This window comes from Pistacia vera, unplaced genomic scaffold, assembly GCF_008641045.1.
Source record: "Pistacia vera cultivar Batoury unplaced genomic scaffold, PisVer_v2 Contig374, whole genome shotgun sequence".
Taxonomy (NCBI): Eukaryota; Viridiplantae; Streptophyta; class Magnoliopsida; order Sapindales; family Anacardiaceae; genus Pistacia; species Pistacia vera.
The window spans coordinates 908,286-927,841 of NW_022196195.1; the positions used below are offsets into that span (position 1 = coordinate 908,286).

The window sequence follows — 19,556 nt, forward strand, 5'->3', positions numbered from 1 at the left end:
ATTTTGATGTTAACTGTCATGCATATCTTCGGTGCATTTCCATTTGATTTTCACAATATTTAATGCTTCTTAAGTTTGTTTTTCTTTATCCTTGTATATTTTTTTGTTCTAATTTAGTTTCTTTGTTTTCTAGCTTTTTTTGATCTTACAAAATTGCTTTTTAGATCTTTTATTGGTAATCATCGTAAGTTGCACTGCCTTGTTTGTCTCGTGCTTGTCTAAAACAATGATCAGGGTAAACCCGTGATGTGATACGCTCCTATAAACAACCATTAGAAATAAGTATGAGAATAAATCTGGAGTATGTTCCATAGACTTGTTGCATTGATAGACATTCAATCTTTTACTTGTCATTGTAATTTCCAGATAAGATGGATATCTGTTGGAAGATTATTTATTATTACTTTTTTTAGTAATAAAAATCAATTGGTATTTTGTACTGCAGTCAAGCTGAATGCTAACTGGATGGTTGTTGGAACGCTTTTTGGGTTTGATCAGTTTATGAATCCATTGGTTGACAAACATAGTGGAGGTGAATGGCAATAAGAAAACTGATATAGGGATGGTGGTGAGTCTCTGTCTTTTCCTACTGTTAGCAGATAATCAATTTCCAATTGAGTAATGACATTGCAACAATCTTTTCTAATTATTTTTTGTGTATAACCTCTGAGTTAAATCAGATGTCACCTAGGCCACTCTGTGAGTTTAAAGCCTTTTATTCAATTTTGAGTCATGATACTTTTCATCTATGGAAATGGTTTGCGTTAATGACTTTCCCTTCTTTTTTCCACACTAGTTTTGTGTCTGCTAAGTGTGATGGATGATTGGGTGTTGAAGATGGCTATATTCACACCGAAACTTAAAGTTCTTAAACATGTGGGTGAGAAAGAACACCAGTGCAATTTACACAAAGCAATGAATGAGCAAGTAAAAGAGAAGTTCACATCATGTGATGGAATTATATGTTAAGTGAATTTTTTATAGGATGTTACAGATTAAATTTTTAATGGAGGTATTATACGTTAACTTAAGTGAATTATGGAAATTTTTTTCTCTTTGTTGGTTCCCCTAATATCTTAGGGTTTGCCCATTTCATTTGAGATATAAATATAAATGTTTCCAGTGAAAAAAAAAACTTTACACAGTAGAGAGAGAAAGAAAAAGACGACTGAAAAAAATAAACTGTGAGAAGAAGAACAGTGTGTTAGACTCTTTTCATATTTCTTAATACCTCTCTTTTTCTACGTGAACAGTAGCTACTATAATATTTATACATGCAAACTTTCTTCTCCACCGTTTGATCATTAACAACTAACTAAATGCCATGCGTTTGATCTGCAACTTGCGTCTCCACTTGCAGGCCAACTTGTACTCTGTTTTGCTACTTGCATTCCCACTTGCATGCTCTTAGTTAGTGATAGGCCAGCTTATATTCTGTTGTTGTAACTTGCATTCCCACTTGCATGCTGTTAGTTAAAGATAAGGCCAGCTTGTACTCTGTTTTGCAACTAAAGGTGGACAAGTGACCCGCCCGGCCCGGGGCGGGTTACGAAGGTTGGCGGGCCGGGCCTAACTTGCCCGCCAACAAAGGTGGACCGGGTTAGGCCCACTATTTTGGAGAAAATGGCTGGCCCAGCCGGCCTGCCAACCTTAACCCGCCAGGGTAGGCGCGGTCCGGGCCGGGTTAGCCCGATTTTTTTTTTTTAATTTAACTTTTCAAATAAATAATTATAAATATAATTGTTTTTAGTTAACTTTTCAAATATCAATAATTCAATTCAATTCAATTTTTTTTTTTTTTTTTTTTTGTTAACATTTCAAATATTAATTCAATTTTAATACAATAAAATTGTAATATAAGAAAAATTAGACTTATTCATTTATCAAAAAATAAAATAAGAAATTACAACAATTATTGCCTCGTTAAAAACCTCACCAAGAAAAACCCAATGGGAGAAAAACTTGGTAAAGAAAAAAGAGTGCAATAATTGACAATTAATTTACAAATTACATTTTACAAAACAACTAAATTGGGGGTGGTTCACTAGGACCTCCCTCATCTGTATCATCTATATTACAAAATTGAAATGATTCTATTAAAGCATTGTCGATAACCTCGTATTGATCTTGATGGCGCGATCGTTCCCAATCTCGAAGACATGTGAGGACTTCAATCATTTTTGGAGCAAGTTTAGTCCTCCTTTCATTTAAAATCCTTCCACTTGCACTAAATGTTTGTTCGGATGAGACGGTTGAGACAGGAACAGCGAAAACATCCAAGGCAAGTCTTGATAATACCGGAAAAATACATTTTCTGGCTCTCCAATACTCTAAGAGATCAAAGTGACCTGTTGAAAACATTTCGGGGGTTGCCAAATATTGTTGAAGTTCATTACTCTGCGACTCCATGGAGGACAGCATATTAGTTGTTGTTGTTGTTGGTGGTGGTGCTTCTGAAGAGGAGGCTGTGCTTCGGACTCGGGTCCTCTTCGGCCTATTCAGTGCATTCCAAGAGAATAAGTCTTCATTTGTTTCTTCTGCTACAGCTTCTCTGGATATTTCGCCTCTTTGCGACTGCGGGTTCCCATACCTGTTTTCATATTGGAAATATACTTCGAAAAGACTATTTTTTACCTCTCCTATTTGATTGACATATGATTCGTTTTGTAAATTTTCACTTAAATTGTCAAGACCATTTTCTAAACGTGCTAATTTAATTCTAGGATCAAATATAGCACCTAAACAATAAAGAAAAGGAACGGGTTTCCAATATTTCAAAAAAAAAATTTCATTGCCTTTATTGGTGCATGTAAAATTTCATTGTCTTTGTTTTTTGTAAATAACTCGGAAATTTTTATAATTGCATGTATTACCAATGGACTAGTAGGATAATACACACCAGAAAGTTGTAAAGTGGCTTGGTAAAAACATTTGAGAAAAGAATGAAATACTTTAGCTATCTTCCAATCATTTTCTACCAAATGATGAGGACCTCTATTATTTGCTACAAAATAACTAATTATATTAGCATAAGGTAAACATGAATCAAGCATTAAATAAGTACTATTCCATCTAACAGGCATATCTAATGCAAAAGTTCTAGGAGACATATTTGATTTTATACAAGCTTCTTGAAATTCAGCATTTCTTTTATTACTACTAGTAATCCAAGCTAAAGATTCCCTAATTCTATCAATATTTTTTTTAATTGTTTTCATACCACTTTTCACAATTAAATTAATAACATGACATGCACAACGTTGGTGAAAAAACTTCAAATTATTATATAAAAGATAATTATTTTGAAAAAATTCTATAGCTTTACTATTAGAACTTGCATTATCTAAAGTTAAACTTATCACTTTATCAATAATATCATAATCTTCTAAAACTTCAATAATTTTATTATAGATTTCTAAACCACTATGATCCACATCCATTAATCTAAATCCTAATAAAGATTTATTTAATTTAAATTCATTATCAAAATAATGACTAGTCACACAAATATAATCTTGTTTAGCTCTACCACTCCAAATATCAGCAGTTAAAGCCACACTAATATGACAAGTATGAAATTTATTTTTTAATTCTAATTTCATTTTTTTAAACAATTTTATTAAATCATTTCTAGTTGCAGTTTTAGAATAACTTTTAAATCCTGGAAAAAATGAATTTTGAACAAATCTTTCAAAATATTTATCTTCTGCCATATTAATAGGTTGATCAGATGCAGCAATATATAAAGCTAACTGTTCCCTATATACATCAGAATTATAACGCCAAGTAGTACCCATATTAGTTATTTGAGTTTGATTGCTTTCTCTATTTCCATGTTGATTAATATGTTTATTAGCATGCCTTTTTAAAGTACTAGTACCATTACCTGAATCAGCTTTATAAACATTTGCACAATATTTGCATCTTGCTTTCTTGACTTGAACGCCATTTTCTGTCTCGTAAAACTTGTCGAAATGCGCCCAAACGTCTGATGTGTGTCTGTTTTCGCTTTCGACGGCAGTTGATGATCCCGCCTCAGCTTGAGATGAAGTTGGACGAGGACGACGATTACGAGGACGACTTCTAGAACCACCGGGCGCTGTTGGAATCGACGGCATATTTTGAGGTGTATCGGATTCTGAGACTGGGATTGGGACAGCGGGACTATTTGAATCTCCTGCATTCATAGTAAAATCAGCGGGACTAGGACTAGGATAATAGTTTTCTTCATCATTGAAATTGATGGGAGAGAAATATCTATCCATTGTAGACTTGTAGTTGAAATAAAAATTGATGTAGAAGAAATAAAAATTAAAGAAAGAGAATTGGAATATGGAAATTGGAAATTGGAAATTTGGAATTTGGAATTTGGAATTTGGAAAATTGGAAAATTGGAAATATGAATTGAAAATTGCAAAAACTAATAAAAGTTAAAATAAGAGCAAATTGATAACAAAAAGATTAAGAGAATAAATGAATAATTGAGAGAATAGAGATTAGAGAATATGAGAGAATGAGAGAATTTGAGTTGTGAGAAAAATATGAGAGTTTAGGGCCAATTAATAGAAAAAAATGGGGAAAGAAAATAACGAAAAAGACCCCTCCGACGGCTATAAAACGGCTATATTTTAAGGGTAAAAGGGTAATTTAAAAAAATAAATTAATTTTACATTTTTTTTTAATTTTTTTATGGCCAACCCGCGGGTTGGCCGTTGGCAACAGCCAACCCGCATGCAACCCGCCAGGTTGGTGGTCCTCTTGTAGAGAGGACAAAATAGCAACTCGCGGGCCGCCAACCTGGCGGGTTGAACCCTCTTCATTACGGGCCGGGTTAGGGTTGACCCGCCTAACCCGACCCATTTTTTCCACCTCTATTTGCAACTTGTTGTGCAACTTGTATTTCCCACTTGCATGCCGTTGGTAGATGATAAGAAGTGTGAACTACGTTTTCTGCAGTTTGAAATTTTTGCTTAAGTGAAGCTTTATATTTTGTGTAATAACTGCTTTATATTACTAGATTCACGAAATACATATAATAAAGTACAGGTACTTTAATACAAATAGTTTGGCTCAAAAGTTTTCTTTCATTAATATACATAGTCTTTACATACATTTAGTATCATTTACAAAAGTTCTCAAAAATGTAGGGGACAGTGTGACTACTCTCACTCGCCCGCTGATGTCCATCCGACTGCATACTCACCTGGAACTTACAAAAACATAGAAACAATTGGGTGAGCACAACTAATGCTCAGTAAGTAAATCCTCTACTTGTCTATCCCTGTAACATTTTCTTTTAATTCTTTCCTTACACTATTCTTTTCTCAATTCTGCTTTCTTTCTGTTTCTGTTTCTCGTATTCTTTACTATACACCCTCTGGTGTATGTCACGGCCTCATCTTACCGGAGGCACGACTGGGGACTCAACCCGCTTTTCATGACTTTAATATTTTCTCTTTCTGTTCTTTCTATTTCTATTCTTTCTCATTCTTACTTATTAGAATGTCACGGCCTCATCTGACCGGAGGCACGGCTGGGCGTTACCACTCTACGTGACTTCTACTCATTTCTCTACCGATCGGATTTAGTCATGCATAGATTCGAAACCTTTGGCCATGTGAGTGTACATACTATCTCTCAAATGTCACGACCCCTTCTTACCGGAGGCACGGCTGGAACCTCATGTTCCACTCTACGTGACAGTCATGGCCTCATCTGACTGGAGGCACAACTGGAGATCACAAAGCACCCACTCTCATGACTTTCCTCATCACTCACAAGTTCCCCATCGCACAACTTACTCTACTCTCTTCTTTAATTCTTGTGCACAAGATCTATACTCTTTCTCTAGCTACTCATCATAATGTAGCTTAACTCTTAGAGTAATTCTCTACTCTTTCTCAACTCTTTCTCAAATTCTTTCTCAATGCACACTTAATGAATATGGATGGTTTATGCTCATTAATGCACTTAAGAAATGCCAATATGCAATGTTGCAATAATTAAGGTTCATAACTCATTCTCATGCTTCTCTTAGGCATTTCATCAAACAACTCATGTGCATATCAAACTTCTTCTCTAACTACAACTCTATTTCTCTTTTTAACCATCCAAAATTGGAAGTAAAACTCCCTTCCATGGGCATAAACCCTACCATAGAAAAACACTCCCCAAATATACTAATTCTCATCTAACTTCATCTCAACTCATCACATATCCACACTTCTTAATAAGGGAAAGTATCCAACAAACTCAACATGAATACTTATCTCAATCTAATTCTCAACAAGTAGACATATATCTTTGCTCAATTTATCAAATACATACATAAAACATGCATACATCATTTCTACTAAATCTCTACTCAAAAGAATTCTCAAATCTCAACTTGGGTTGGGATTTACTTACCTTGTGATAAAGACTCTCACTAGTATTTCCTTTCCTTGGTTTGCTTGACTTTTCTCTACCCTTAAACAATAAAACCATACAACTTTAATATACAAAAATGCACAAAACCTTACATCCAAAGCAAGAATCCTTACCTTAGGATGACTTAGCTTGATTTTCTACTCCAATCACTCCAAAAAGCCCTTTCAAAAACCTTAAACTAATGAAAGAGGAATTGAGAGGAAGTAGGAAAGGAGAATGGTGGTGGAGAAGAAGATGAATGAATGGGTTTCTAAAGTTAAACCCTTATTATCTCATATTTTCTCCATCCTTTCCCATTTTACCCTTACTCTTCCTTAAGAATTCCACTATTGCCCTTTTAATTCTTTACAATTGCAACTCCCAATCAAACTATTCTCCATGTAATTTCTTTGCATTTCACTCCCCACTTTTCCTGCTGATTAGGGGTAGAATGGTCATTGTGCTCCAAAGGAAGAATTCTAGAAACTCCATTAAACTTTTTGTTAGGCTCGTCGCCGCGGCAATACTATTTCTTCGCCTCGGTGAAACTTCACAAAACCTACACCGTGGTTGCAGGGCCTCATCGCCGCGACGACAATTCTTCTTCGCCCCGGCAAAGACAGTGACCCCAAAATTCCACCAAGTCTCTAAAATTTCAAGGCAACCAAATCATATTAACAATATTCCAAGTCAAACAAGAGGAAAGTAAGAGACATTAGCTACGTACCTCGAGTGGGGCATTACATTTTGGTTAACATCGTCCCTCAAACTGAACTTAAGAACAAAAAAAAAAAAAAATTTGAGGGAGAAACCAATCTTGAGGGAGAAACCAATTGAGGAGAGAAACCAATCTGGAAAACTAAACTGGACTGATTTTTCTTTCTCAGGATTTGTTTATTTCTACTGCTGAATCTTCAAAATTTGAGGCTTGACATGTGAAGGATCGTCCCTCAAGCTCAAATGGGAAGGAGGCAGCACCAAGGCGCAAACCATCACGAAGAGTTTTAAACCGAGAACCTGACAATGGCTTGGTCAAGATGTCAGCAACCTGAAACTGAGAAGCAACATATTGAACCATCAAACGTTTAGACTGAACCATTTCACGGACAAAGTGAACGTTGATTTCAATGTGTTTGGTGCGCACGTGGAACACAGGATTTGCAGCAAGAGCACCTGCACTGGTGTTATCACACCAGAGAACAGGAACACCGAGAATGGTAATATGAAGCTCACGAAAAAGGTTTTGAAGCCAGGCTACTTCAGTTGAGGCTTCAGCCAAAGCTCGGTACTCAACTTCAGTGGAAGAAAGAGCTACTACTTGCTGTTTTTTGGAACTCCATTGGATTAAATTGGACCCAAGAAAGAGATAATAGCCGCTGGTAGATTTTCGATCAGACAAATTACTTGACCAGTCGGCATCCGTATAGCCTTCAAGATGCAAGGTAGAACTTTTTTGAAATGTCAGGCCATGACTCAGAGTGCCCTGAATATAGCAAAGAACATGCTTACTGGCTTGCCAATGAGTAGTTGTTGGAGCTTTGAGGAATTGGCTTAGCTTATTAACAGCAAAGGATATGTCCGGTCTAGTCATTTTAAGATATTGGAGAGCACCAATAAGGCTGCGATACAAGGAGGGCTGATAAAAAAGAGGTCCATCGTCAAACTGTAATTTGGAACCAAGCACCATGGGAGTAGAACACAGGTTGCAATGCTGCATACCAAAACATTGGAGAACTTTTTCAGCATACTTTTGCTGATTTAGTTGAAGACCACAAGGTGGGTGAACTATGGAAATGCCAAGAAAGTAGTGAACACGACCAAGGATTTTAAGACCAAAAGTTTCATCCAAAGAGGTGACAACTTGTTGAATAAAATAGGCATTACTACCAGTTAACAGGATGTCATCTACATAAACAATATGTAGACAACTGTAGTATCTTGATGATAATAAAATAAACTGGAGTCTGATGTAGAATTGGTGAAACCGTGACTAACCAAGGCTGACTTAAGCTTGTCAAACCACGCCCGGGGTGCTTGCTTTAGCCCATACAGTGCTTTGTGAAGTTTGCAGACATAGGATGGTTAGGAAGAATCAACAAAACCTTCTAGTTGAGACATATACACAGACTTGGTGAGGTCGCCATTGAGGAAGGCGTTGTTAACATCAACTTGTTGCATTTCCCATCCATTATAGACAGCAAGGGAGAGTATAACTCGAATAGTGGAAGCTTTAACAACGAGAGAAAACGTCTCAAAATAACCAACTCCAAGAACCTGATGAAATCCTTTTGCGACAAGCCGTGCTTTATACCGTTGAAGACTTCCATCGGCATTTAACTTGACTTTAAATACCCATTTATTCCCAACTAAGGTCATCTCATCTGTATATGGGACTAAGTCCACGTATGATTGGCTTAGAGTGCATCAAACTCGGCTTTCATGGCTTGGAGCCAAAGAGGGTGCTGAAGTGCAGTTGCAACAGAGGAAGGTTCTGTATGATTTTTTGGAAGGATGGAACTAAGGAGAGCTTTTGCTTTATGTCTGGTTATCATGGGATGGACATTTTGAGTGGGCTGATGAGATGAAGGAAAAGAAGGCGACAGCGCTGTAGTTTGATAACCCCGAAGGTCAACCTCTAGTTGAAAGGAGGGAGGATGTGGGGAGGTGCGAATGACAGGTGTTGTGGAGGTAACAAAATTTGGGCCAGTAGCTGTAGTGGAGGATGGTGACAAGTGAGAGGAATCTGGTACATGTTGTTGCCGAGAAGAAAAAACAACTGGTAGTCTCCAAGGCTACGTACAGTTTGTGGTTGTGGTGGGAGCAGGTTTAAGCGTAAAATTGTGAGCAAAAGGGAAAACTTCCTCATTAAACTTTACACTTTGAACAATATAGACCTTGCCATGAGTATTAAGACACAAATATCCCTTATGATGTGAGCTATACCCCAAGAGAACACATTGCTCGGAATGGAAAGAAAACTTATGTTTTTGGTAGGGTCTGATGAAAGGAAAACATTAGCACCCAAAGATCCGAATAGCATGGTAGTCCGGGGACTTGTGGAGGATTTTTTGAAAAGGAGTTTGATTATGTAGAACCACCGTAGGTAACCTGTTAATTAGGTACACAGCCGTGTGGAATGTAAACCACCAATATTCAAGTGGCATAGAGGCTTGGGCCAATAATGTTAATCCTGTCTCTGTCACATGTCGATGTTTACGTTCTATTTTTCCATTTTGTTGATGTGTGTGATAAGAGCTTGAATGTTTATACTTTCTTAGTGATTTAATTGGTTTATTTATGGAAAAATATGTTTAAAGTGTGGAATTTGGATTAATTCTCTCATAAATACCATTTATGGGATTACGGGTGCATTTTGAGTGTTTTCAGGCTCAAGCAGGTTTTTGAAAGGAAAAGAACAATGTCGATAGGATTCACAACGCGTAGGAACAAACGGCACAAGAATCAGGGTCGAAATGAGGAAGTTGTGGCACATCGAAGATGTTACGGAAAATCTGGAAATCCTTCATCATGAGTATGCCTCGATGTTTCTGTCATAACTTGAGCTATAGAAATCAGAATTTTATAATTCTGGTGGCGTTGGAAATCTTATTCAGAGAGCTACAATGTTCATGCTGATAACTTTATCAAATTCTAAATATTACAGATGCCTTGGACAGAAAGAACGATCATCGCAGTGACCATTCTTACCGCCGTGGCGATGGGTCACGAGTTGTGTGTTAATTCATTACCCTAATCCGAATTTGAATGGGCTAAGTTTTCTAATCTTTTTCCTAAGCACGACCAGAACCCTAGGGATATAAAAGAGGGTCTTTAAGAAGTTAAAAAGAGATTGGAAAGAGGAAAAAGGACAGCTACTACTTTGGAGATCGGAATTCTTGTGATTCTCGTTCACAAATTAGAGAAGTGTTTTTATTTTTCTTTCTTGAACTCATGTCATTGAATACAATGGTTGTTTTCAGTACTGTATTTATGAACTAAATCTATTTTCTAGGGCTAAGATGTAGCCCAATTTATGAATATGTGTTGACTTTATTGTTGTTAATTTTTATTGAGCATTAGTTCTAAGTTTTATTATTGTGTGTAATGCTTTCAATTCTTAAGGATCCGAGGGTTGAATGATATCATGGGTTGAGTTGAGTTCGAGAGATGAAATCTGATTAGTCTAAGGTAATAAAACCATAAATTGAGCGAACGCTAGATATAGGTTACCGCGATTTGTGAGACTCTAGTAAATTCCATAGAACTTAATGATCTCTTAGCTTCTAAATTCAACTTAAAGATATTTTGGGTTGTTGCTTAAGGGTTAATTCACTAATTGTTCGAGAGAAAGTTAGTAGAATATTAGGGAGTTTGGCCTTTAGAATAAGCTTAATTACGTTAGCAATAATTGTCAATGCATAGGATTAAATTAGTGTGAAATATGTGCCCTAGGTTTAGTCATATTGATCTTTATATCATAGTGTTTATAAAATTCTACATTTATTTAGTTTTTAGTTTGTTTACTTTTTCATTAAATTCATTCTTAAAATTCAGTTTAATCAAATAGCAATAAAATAGATTAGTTTGGTACTTGGTAGGTAATTCTCTTGGGATTCGACACTCGTTTACTCGAGTTTTATTACTTGCACCATTTCGTACACTTGCGAATAGCCTGTCAGTGTGTGGGGGCATGGATGCTTGAAATGTATTCCTTGTTGTGCAAAGTATACAGCTAAAGGGCGAAACTCTTCACCCCAATCCGATTGAAAGGTCTTTATTTTCTTGTCAAACTGCTGAGTAACCAGCTGTACAAACTATTTTATTATATTGTTAACTTCAGATTTGAGCTGCATTGGATAAATCCAAGAGTACCATGTGTAGTCATCAACCAAGAGTAAGTAATATCTATAACCAGTAGCTGAGGTAACAGGGGCAGGTCCCCAAAAATCTGCAAAAAGGAGCTCAAAAGGCATATATGTTTGTGAATCAGAAGAAGGAAAATGATTTTGATGAAGTTTCCCATACTGACATGCTTCACAAAAACTAATTCTGCTATGATCTTTTATTTTTAAATTTGTAACAAGAGTGTTAAGTACCGAGGAATGAGGATGGCCAAGTCTTCTATGCCATAACGTCCCCACTTTATCAACAATTGAAAGTAAAGATTCATTATTTGCTACAGTAATATCTGGACATGAAGAACCAGGGCTAGATGAGTTATTCAAATTTGCAGTGACAGATGCAGCAAGCTTTGAACTGATGGAGGAATTAATGTAGGAGTCTGCCGTATTAAGAAATACTTGAGGAACCTGGAGTTGAGAAGATGTTCCTGTAGAGGACTCAGCCTGTTGCTTGTGAACACCAGTTGGAATGTCAAGCTGATAGAGTCTATTATGTACATGGCCTTTAAGTAGAATCACTTGTGATGTCTTGTCCTTAACAACACATTCATCCACAGAAAATTCAACAACCACATTGTTGTCATGTGTAATCTTTGAGATACTTAGAAGATTTTTTGTTACTTGAGGCACACAGAGAATATTTTTAAGTTGCAAGGACTTGTTCATGCAAGAAGGAATAAGAGTCAAACATGTGTGAGAAATGCCAAGACATTGACCATTGCCTACTTGAAGAGACTATGAGCCATTGTACTGATTTTTGAAAGAGAGATTATGTAAGTTTGGAGTGATATGGTGCGTCGCTCCTGAATCAATATACCAAGTTAGATCTGCTACGGTGAGTGGAGTAGTTGTTGAAGATGTTGATTTTCCAGTTGAGTGGTTTTTCATCTATGTTTCTCCTAGAAATTCATAAGGTGACTTTGTTTAATCTGTATGAAGGGTTGAATAGGTGTACTGAAAGTGATTTGCTTGTGCTAAATTTTGAGGCTGCATTGGATTGTGACATATAGGTGAAGAGATAGAGGGAAACTGATTTGGACCATAGCTGAAGTTTGGCTGTTGTGTACTTACAAAATAGGCTTGAGCAGGAGGTGTCATTTGTGCAGATTGTTGATTATAGTCAAGGTGAGATTTATGATTTTGGTTCCCTTGAAAATGGTGTCAAACCGATGATAACATTGAAGGGCCATGTGACCACCTTTCCCACACAACTGACAAAATAATCTTGGCTTATAGAAGTTCCTGCCTCTGCCTCTATCTTTGCCGAAACTTGGATTATAATGCTAAAAATTTTGACCAATTTGATACGAATTTCTATGTTCATTTTGGTTTGGAGGTAGAGATTGAGTGAGATGTTGTGTTGGTTGTTCTGAACTATTTTGCAGTGGCATGCTTTGAGCTGAAGAAAAGGATTGTTTAGTTGCCAGAAAAGCAGCAGCTTCTTGAAAACCTATATAGGCTGTATGTTGTTTTTCCAATCTCATCTCGTGTTTGTGCAGCAGAAATTGTGCTTCCTGTAGAGATACTTCACTACTCCTTGACATTAAGGTTGCTACCATGGCATCATATTCAGAGCCAAGGCCATCAAGGATGTATAATAACAATTCTTCATCATTTATGGTTACTCCACTAGCAGTAAGAAAACCAGCAATCTCCCTCATCTTCAGTACATATTCGTTTATGCTAGAGTTTTCTTTCTTAGTGGTTTGCAACTGGTTTCTTAAGTGCAACACTCTAGCCTTAGAATCAGTTAAGAAATGCATCTCTAAGGTGTGCCATATATCATAAGCTGTCTCACAATTTGCTACATGCCTAAACATAGTTTCGGATATGGATGAGATTATCCAGCTAAATAGAAATTGATCTATTTTCTTCCACATGATATGATCAGAATTGATTACTTTCTTAGATTCATCGGTTGAGGACTGAATAAAGGCAGAGGGACACGGTTTCTCACCTGTGACAAAGCTTTCCAACTCATAAGCTTTTAATACTAGGAAGACGTGGGACTTCTAATATGCGTAGTTCCTCTCTCCTAGCTTTACGATGATAGTGGGCAAAGTGTTGTTCAAAGTTGTGGATGAGAAGGAGTTTGTCATCTTCTCAATTGAAGCAACACCGGAAGGTGGAGGAGTACTTGGATCTTCCATTGACGTGTGTCAAGTGAAGCTCTGATACCAAGTGAAAAAAAACTTTACACAGTAGAGAGAGAAAGAAAAAGACAATTGAAAAAAATAAACTGTGAGAAGAAGAACAGTGGGCTAGACTCTTTTCATATTTCTTAATACATCTCTTTTTCTACGTGAACAGTAGCTACTACAATATTTATACATGCAAACTTTCTTCTCCACCGTTTGATCATTAACAACAAAATAAATGACATGCGTTTGATCTGCAACTTGCGTCTCCACTTGCAGGCCAACTTGTACTCTGTTTTGCTACTTGCATTCCCACTTGCATGCTGTTAGTTAGTGATAGGCCTGCTTATATTCTGTTGTTGCAACTTGTATTCCCACTTGCATGCTGTTAGTTAAAGATAAGGCTAGCTTGTACTCTGTTTTGCAACTTGTAGTGCAACTTGTATTTCCCACTTGCATGCCGTTGGTAGATGATAAGAAGTGTGAACTGCGTTTTCTATAGTTTGAAACTTTTGCTTAAGTGAAGCTTGATATTTTGGTTAACATTTCCCCTAATATCTTATGTCTGTTTTAATTGTTTATTGTAAGTGAAATTCGTTTGCATGTATCATCATTGCCTTTTGATATACTATTGATAACATATGACGTACCCTGATGGATCAGGACTTTCTATCTCAAACACCTTGGTGCTATGCCGTAATCGATGAAGCCCAAAGACTTAAAAACCCTTCTAGTGTAAGTTTGAGATTAACATATTTACTAATATATATTTCTGTGGTAGCAATTGTTTGCTGATAAAATTTACAATTGCTGATAAAATTTATTTTACTTTTAACAAATATAAGAGATGCTATTGTCAATCATCAGATATAAGAAATATAAAATGAATGTAAAGTAGAAAGACAATTGCATGTTCGTAAATTCTTAATCTGTTCACTCTATTCTTCTCCTTTCTTTTCTCAACTTTGCAGGGTGATTATTAGTGTGAATTTTGAGTAAATTTCTTCTAGTTGTCTAAAATAAGACTAGATCAGAGTAGGCGAAAATTAATATTTTAATGCAAACATTTTTCTCGATTTTCCTATGATTTTTTTAATTCGAAAGACTTCAATAATTGAACCACAACAGGTTGTATATAAAGTCCTCAAAGAGTGATTTGTCATGCCCAGAAGATTGTTGATGAGTGGCGCACCTATCCAAAATATTTTTTTCAAACTTTGGGATTTGATGCAATTTTGTATGCCTTCAGCTTTTGGGACACTAAAAGAGTTCCTTTCTACTTTTAATGAAGCAGGACACTGTTTAACAGGCTATTTTCTTTTTTCTTTTTTCTTGAATAGGCTGTGCAACATTGACGAAAAGTGTCCTTTACTTTTTCCCGATTGTAATTCCATTATAGGTAATTTCACTAATTGTGCTTTAAAAAAAAAAAAAAAATCTATGCCCCTTTGATGCAGTTACAATCAGAAACAAGACATCTTAGACATGAACTCATTGACACAAAAATAATATTAGGTATTGGATACTAAAATCAGGGTTATATTACATTGTTCATTTTGTATTTCCGCATCTTCATTTTGAAGCTCAAATTGGTAGATTGATGCATATGCTTTTAATTACTCTTCTTTCCTAAATTAAATCACTGAACCTACCATGCACTATTACCTTTTTATTCTGCTTCTTCTCGGGAAGTTGGGCATATGCTCCTTTTTTGTGCAACAAAATCTATGAACTTTATATTGGTACCTTACTTATGCAATGACAAGATCAGTGCTTGTGTAATTTCATATTTCTTTACAGAGTATCTATTTATATAATTACTAAATCTCCATTTTTATCTCCCTCTCATAAAATTCTATAAAAATTGTTGTCTTTGTAATAATCGAATAATTTTAAATCAGCCAAGGAAGGGTTTAGGAGTTTGAAATGTATATTGCATGCCTTCATGCTTCGACAAACAAAATTTAAATTGATTTGAGTCTGGAAGTTGAAGGCTGCCACCTCTTACTGAGATAACAGTGTAGGCTTACTATTCTTTTTTGAATTTATACTCGAGTGTTTCCTCTTGGTTCCTGCTGTAACTACTCATAAGAGATTATCGGACTTGGTCATGACAGGATGGCTCCAATGGTCTCGTTGCAAAAGAAAGTGTAATCTTCAATATTGAGGAAGGAGCTACCAAAACTTCTTGCTTTGTCTTCTGGTGTTTCTAACCATCAGTCTTTACTAAATATTGCATGTGTTTGTTTCTCAAATTTACTCCTTGATGCGTTGTTCTTCATTGTCCCACATATACTGTAGTAAGACTAAATGTCTTCTTCTCTTGGAAAACTTAAAGAGCAGACTATTATATATCTAAGGAGAAGTTAGGTCGACTCATGATAATCTTATTTTTCTCATTCTGAAAGAGTTTGTGTGGAGATTTATGCACTTGATGACCTTAGCCAAGATTCTTCCTCTGAAATATTTAGTTCCATATGGACTTTGCTGTAATTTAGATGACTATTCACTGAAAAATTTGTTGGGTTAGGCCTTTGTTCAACTTAAAGATAAATTTGCTTATTGGATTCATCACCTTGTTTCTCTACTTATTGGATATCAATGCTCATAATGTTTTAATCATTAATTTTTTTTTTTCCTTTTCTAGGTAATAGGACTGCAAAAGGCATGTAGCCATCCGCACCTCTTTCCTGGTATTGAGCCCGAACCATTTGTAGAAGGTGAACACGTCGTTTAGGTAGCCTTCTCATCTAGGTTTTGTAGACTAAGGATGATGAATGTGGAATTGTAATCTATGTACTGCTTCTGAGTCTGCAATTTGTATCTTCTTTCAGCCATAGCAAAATGTTGTTTTTATGACTTCTTTATTAGGCTAGCAGCCATACCAAAATGTTGGTTTTATGACTTCTTTATTAGGCTAGCAGTAAACCTGTAATTTTGGACCCACTACTTGGATTGTATGCTTCTTGGCATTGTGTTCTTCTTTTTGCTCAGATGACCTATACGCTTGATGTTTTGCAGGTTTGCTTTTTGAACCTTAATAATGTTAAAAGTTTATGTCTTCAGCTCGAGTGCTGAATGCTAGTTGATTTTGACAACTAATAGGCATTACTTTTCACATGCAATGTATGATGTTTTAGAGTTCTGAACTAATGAGCGTCTTGATGGATCAGTTCGGGCTAAGGAGCGTTTAGCTGCTGCTATAAGAAATTTCAGTGCTTCATCATCTACGGGGAGACTCAATTATGAAGCTGATCGAAATAATGTTTTTGTTTTTCTGATCTATACAAGAGTCAGGGGAGTTAGTTTGAATCTCGTTTTCTAGTCTCTTTATGAGAGGCTAAGCTTCGGTTGGAAGCATAAGAGTCCTTGAAGTCATATATATGGATGAGACGTGTGGTCTTATTTTTGTTAGTTGAAATTGAATATCTGTATTGTGGGATTATGTACTTTATGTGCCACATTTTTTTTTCTAGTATGTTCGTAGAGAAGGAATTCATATACTTTATTCAATTAAAAAAAAATACAATATACAACCCTAATATATTTATCGTATCACAATTACATAATTACCCTTACCTATATTTACACTATTCCTAACACTTTCCCTAAAGCTGGAGCATATATAGCTATCATGCATAGCTTATTACAAATGTAAGTTACCCTTTTTCTATCTAAAGATTTTGTAAAGATATCAGCTAATTGTTTCCCTGTTTTGACATTATTAGAGTGAACTTTGCAAATTCGAGAGAACTTGTTGAAAGAGAAACAGAAAATCTAAAGAGTAATCTTCTTCAATCTTCTCTAATTGAAAAGTCAATGAATTACAAAGTGTGAAACCCTTAAAAGAGAAAGCTACAGATCTGCTACAAAAAGCTGCTACAATTTTGGTAAAGTAAAAGAGAGTTAGCTGGAGCAACTTCTTACACATTTAAGTGACACTTAAAATGACGTCACTTTGGTAGAATATCAAGCAGACCCTTGATTCTTTGCCATCTGACATTTTGATTCACAATTAGTAGCAATCAAATTTTGTTCAAGCTTTTCCTATACAAAATGACAATCTACCTCTATATGCTTTGTCCACTCATGAAAAAATTGATTATTTGCTATATGTATTATTGTTTGGTTGTCACACCACAAATCCATAGTCCTTGGATCACCAACTATAATTTCTCCAAGAAGATGTCTTATCCATATAAGTTCACACGTCACTTGTGCCATAGCACTTGATCTAGCTATTACAAATTGTTTCTTACTTTTCCACGAAACAAGATTTCCTCCAACAAAGACACAAAATCCAGCCACAGAACGTCTGTATACAGATGACCCTACCCAATCTGCATCTAAAAATTCTTTTACTTTACTGTGACCATGATTACTATAAAGGATTCTACGTCCAGGAGCTCCCTTAAGATATTTCAAGATATGAAGAACAGTGATACGTTTACAAGTTCTAAAATACTTGTAAACATGAGTAGACAAGGAATTGCAAGTCCTAAAATAGTTGCTAATTCGGTTGAATTGAAGAAATTCACTCCAAGTCCTAAAACACTTGATTTTTGGAATGTGGAAAGCAATCGAGGCTATTCGGCCCAAGCAAGTTCCAAGGAGGAAGAGAGTCCAAATATTTCGACCCAAGCCACTCTAAATCCAAGCACAACAAGGGAAGCTCAAGTCCATCAAGAAAGAAGTCCAAGTATTGAAAAAGCTCAATTTGGCCCAAGTTGCATTCCAAAGGGGAAGATCCACATGATTCCTTATTGGATCTATTTACATGATTCTCAAGGCCCAAATTCTTACATCCTTATTAGTAGACTTAATTAGGATCATTGATCAGTTTTAATCTAATGGAAGTAAGCTTAGACAACTAATGGGGTGGTTAAAGACATAGATTCTAGAATTAGAGAATTGTGTCTCTCTTGCATTAAATAGGCATGACCTTGCTTTTTGAATGAATGACTTGTAATATTTAGCTTATTTTATTTTATTTTCTTGTATTTGTAATTTACTTGTTTATCCTTATATTTGCCTATATAAGGGCAACTATTTCATTGTAACATTTAGTTTTTGGAAATATATGAAATTGGTTTATCCATTTAAGAGAACTTTTGTGTTCTTTGATTGTGCATTCTTTATCCAAGTCTTGGCAAGGGGATTTGGTAGTGAATCAATTCAAGTTGGTGGAGCCATCTTTTAGGCTTGAAGTGTTTCTACCTGTCTTGGTCCAAATTTGCAATTAAGTGTGAGTTTGTTCATGTTTTATGTTTGGCAGAATTTCTACTTGGTTTTAGGGTTTGTTTTGTTGTTGAATTGGTTGGATATGAATCATTTGGTATCAAAGCATAGGTTGTGCAGTGGAATAGAATTGTTTTAGGGTTGAATTTGTGTAGTTTGGCCAGAAATTGGGTTGGAGTTGCCAGATTTGGAAGTGTTTTTGGCTTGAGTTGTTTTCCCTCTCATTTGCATGTCATTGAACCTTTTTTTTTTTTTTTTTCTCTCTTTCCTCAAACACTATTACCTTAACCAACCCCCTGACATCTTGTTCCCTTCTAACTAATTCCATTGCCATCTCACCCAATCCTAACTAATTCCCTCCAAATTTAAGTAAACCCCTTCCTTCCTAACCAAACCAACTATAAACCTTAACCAAACCCTAAACACACTTAATTAGTCTAGTCCTTACTAATCATAAATAATATTCATAGATTACTATTCACTTCAACCAAAATCACCAAAACTTATACACTTGACCTTTCCCTCCCAAATTTCACTTTTCCCATATTAAAAAAAAGTTACTATTCATCTGAGGTTACTATTCACATAACCAAAATTCACCCAAAACTCACCCAAAGTTCATGGCAAACAAAACCCCAACGTCCTCACCTTCACCTCCACCTCAATGGGAGTTTGCTAACCTAGAGTTACAAGGTGAAATTGATGAGGTTAAGCAACAAATGAATACAATGATGGCCATAATGGTTAACATGTCTAAGGACAGCCAATTTATCCCAACCCAAACCAGTCCATGTAGAAACCCCATACCAACCCCACTGAGAAGGATGACCACACTACCACCAAAGGACCACTATGGAAACACCACCATGAG

General features: G+C 35.9%; 1 pseudogene; it reads left to right on the plus strand.

The window, feature by feature from the left end:
* Positions 1 to 465: 465 nt before the first annotated feature.
* LOC116140596 lies at positions 466 to 16,772 on the plus strand (annotated as a pseudogene).
* The last annotated feature ends 2,784 nt before the right edge of the window (positions 16,773 to 19,556 follow it).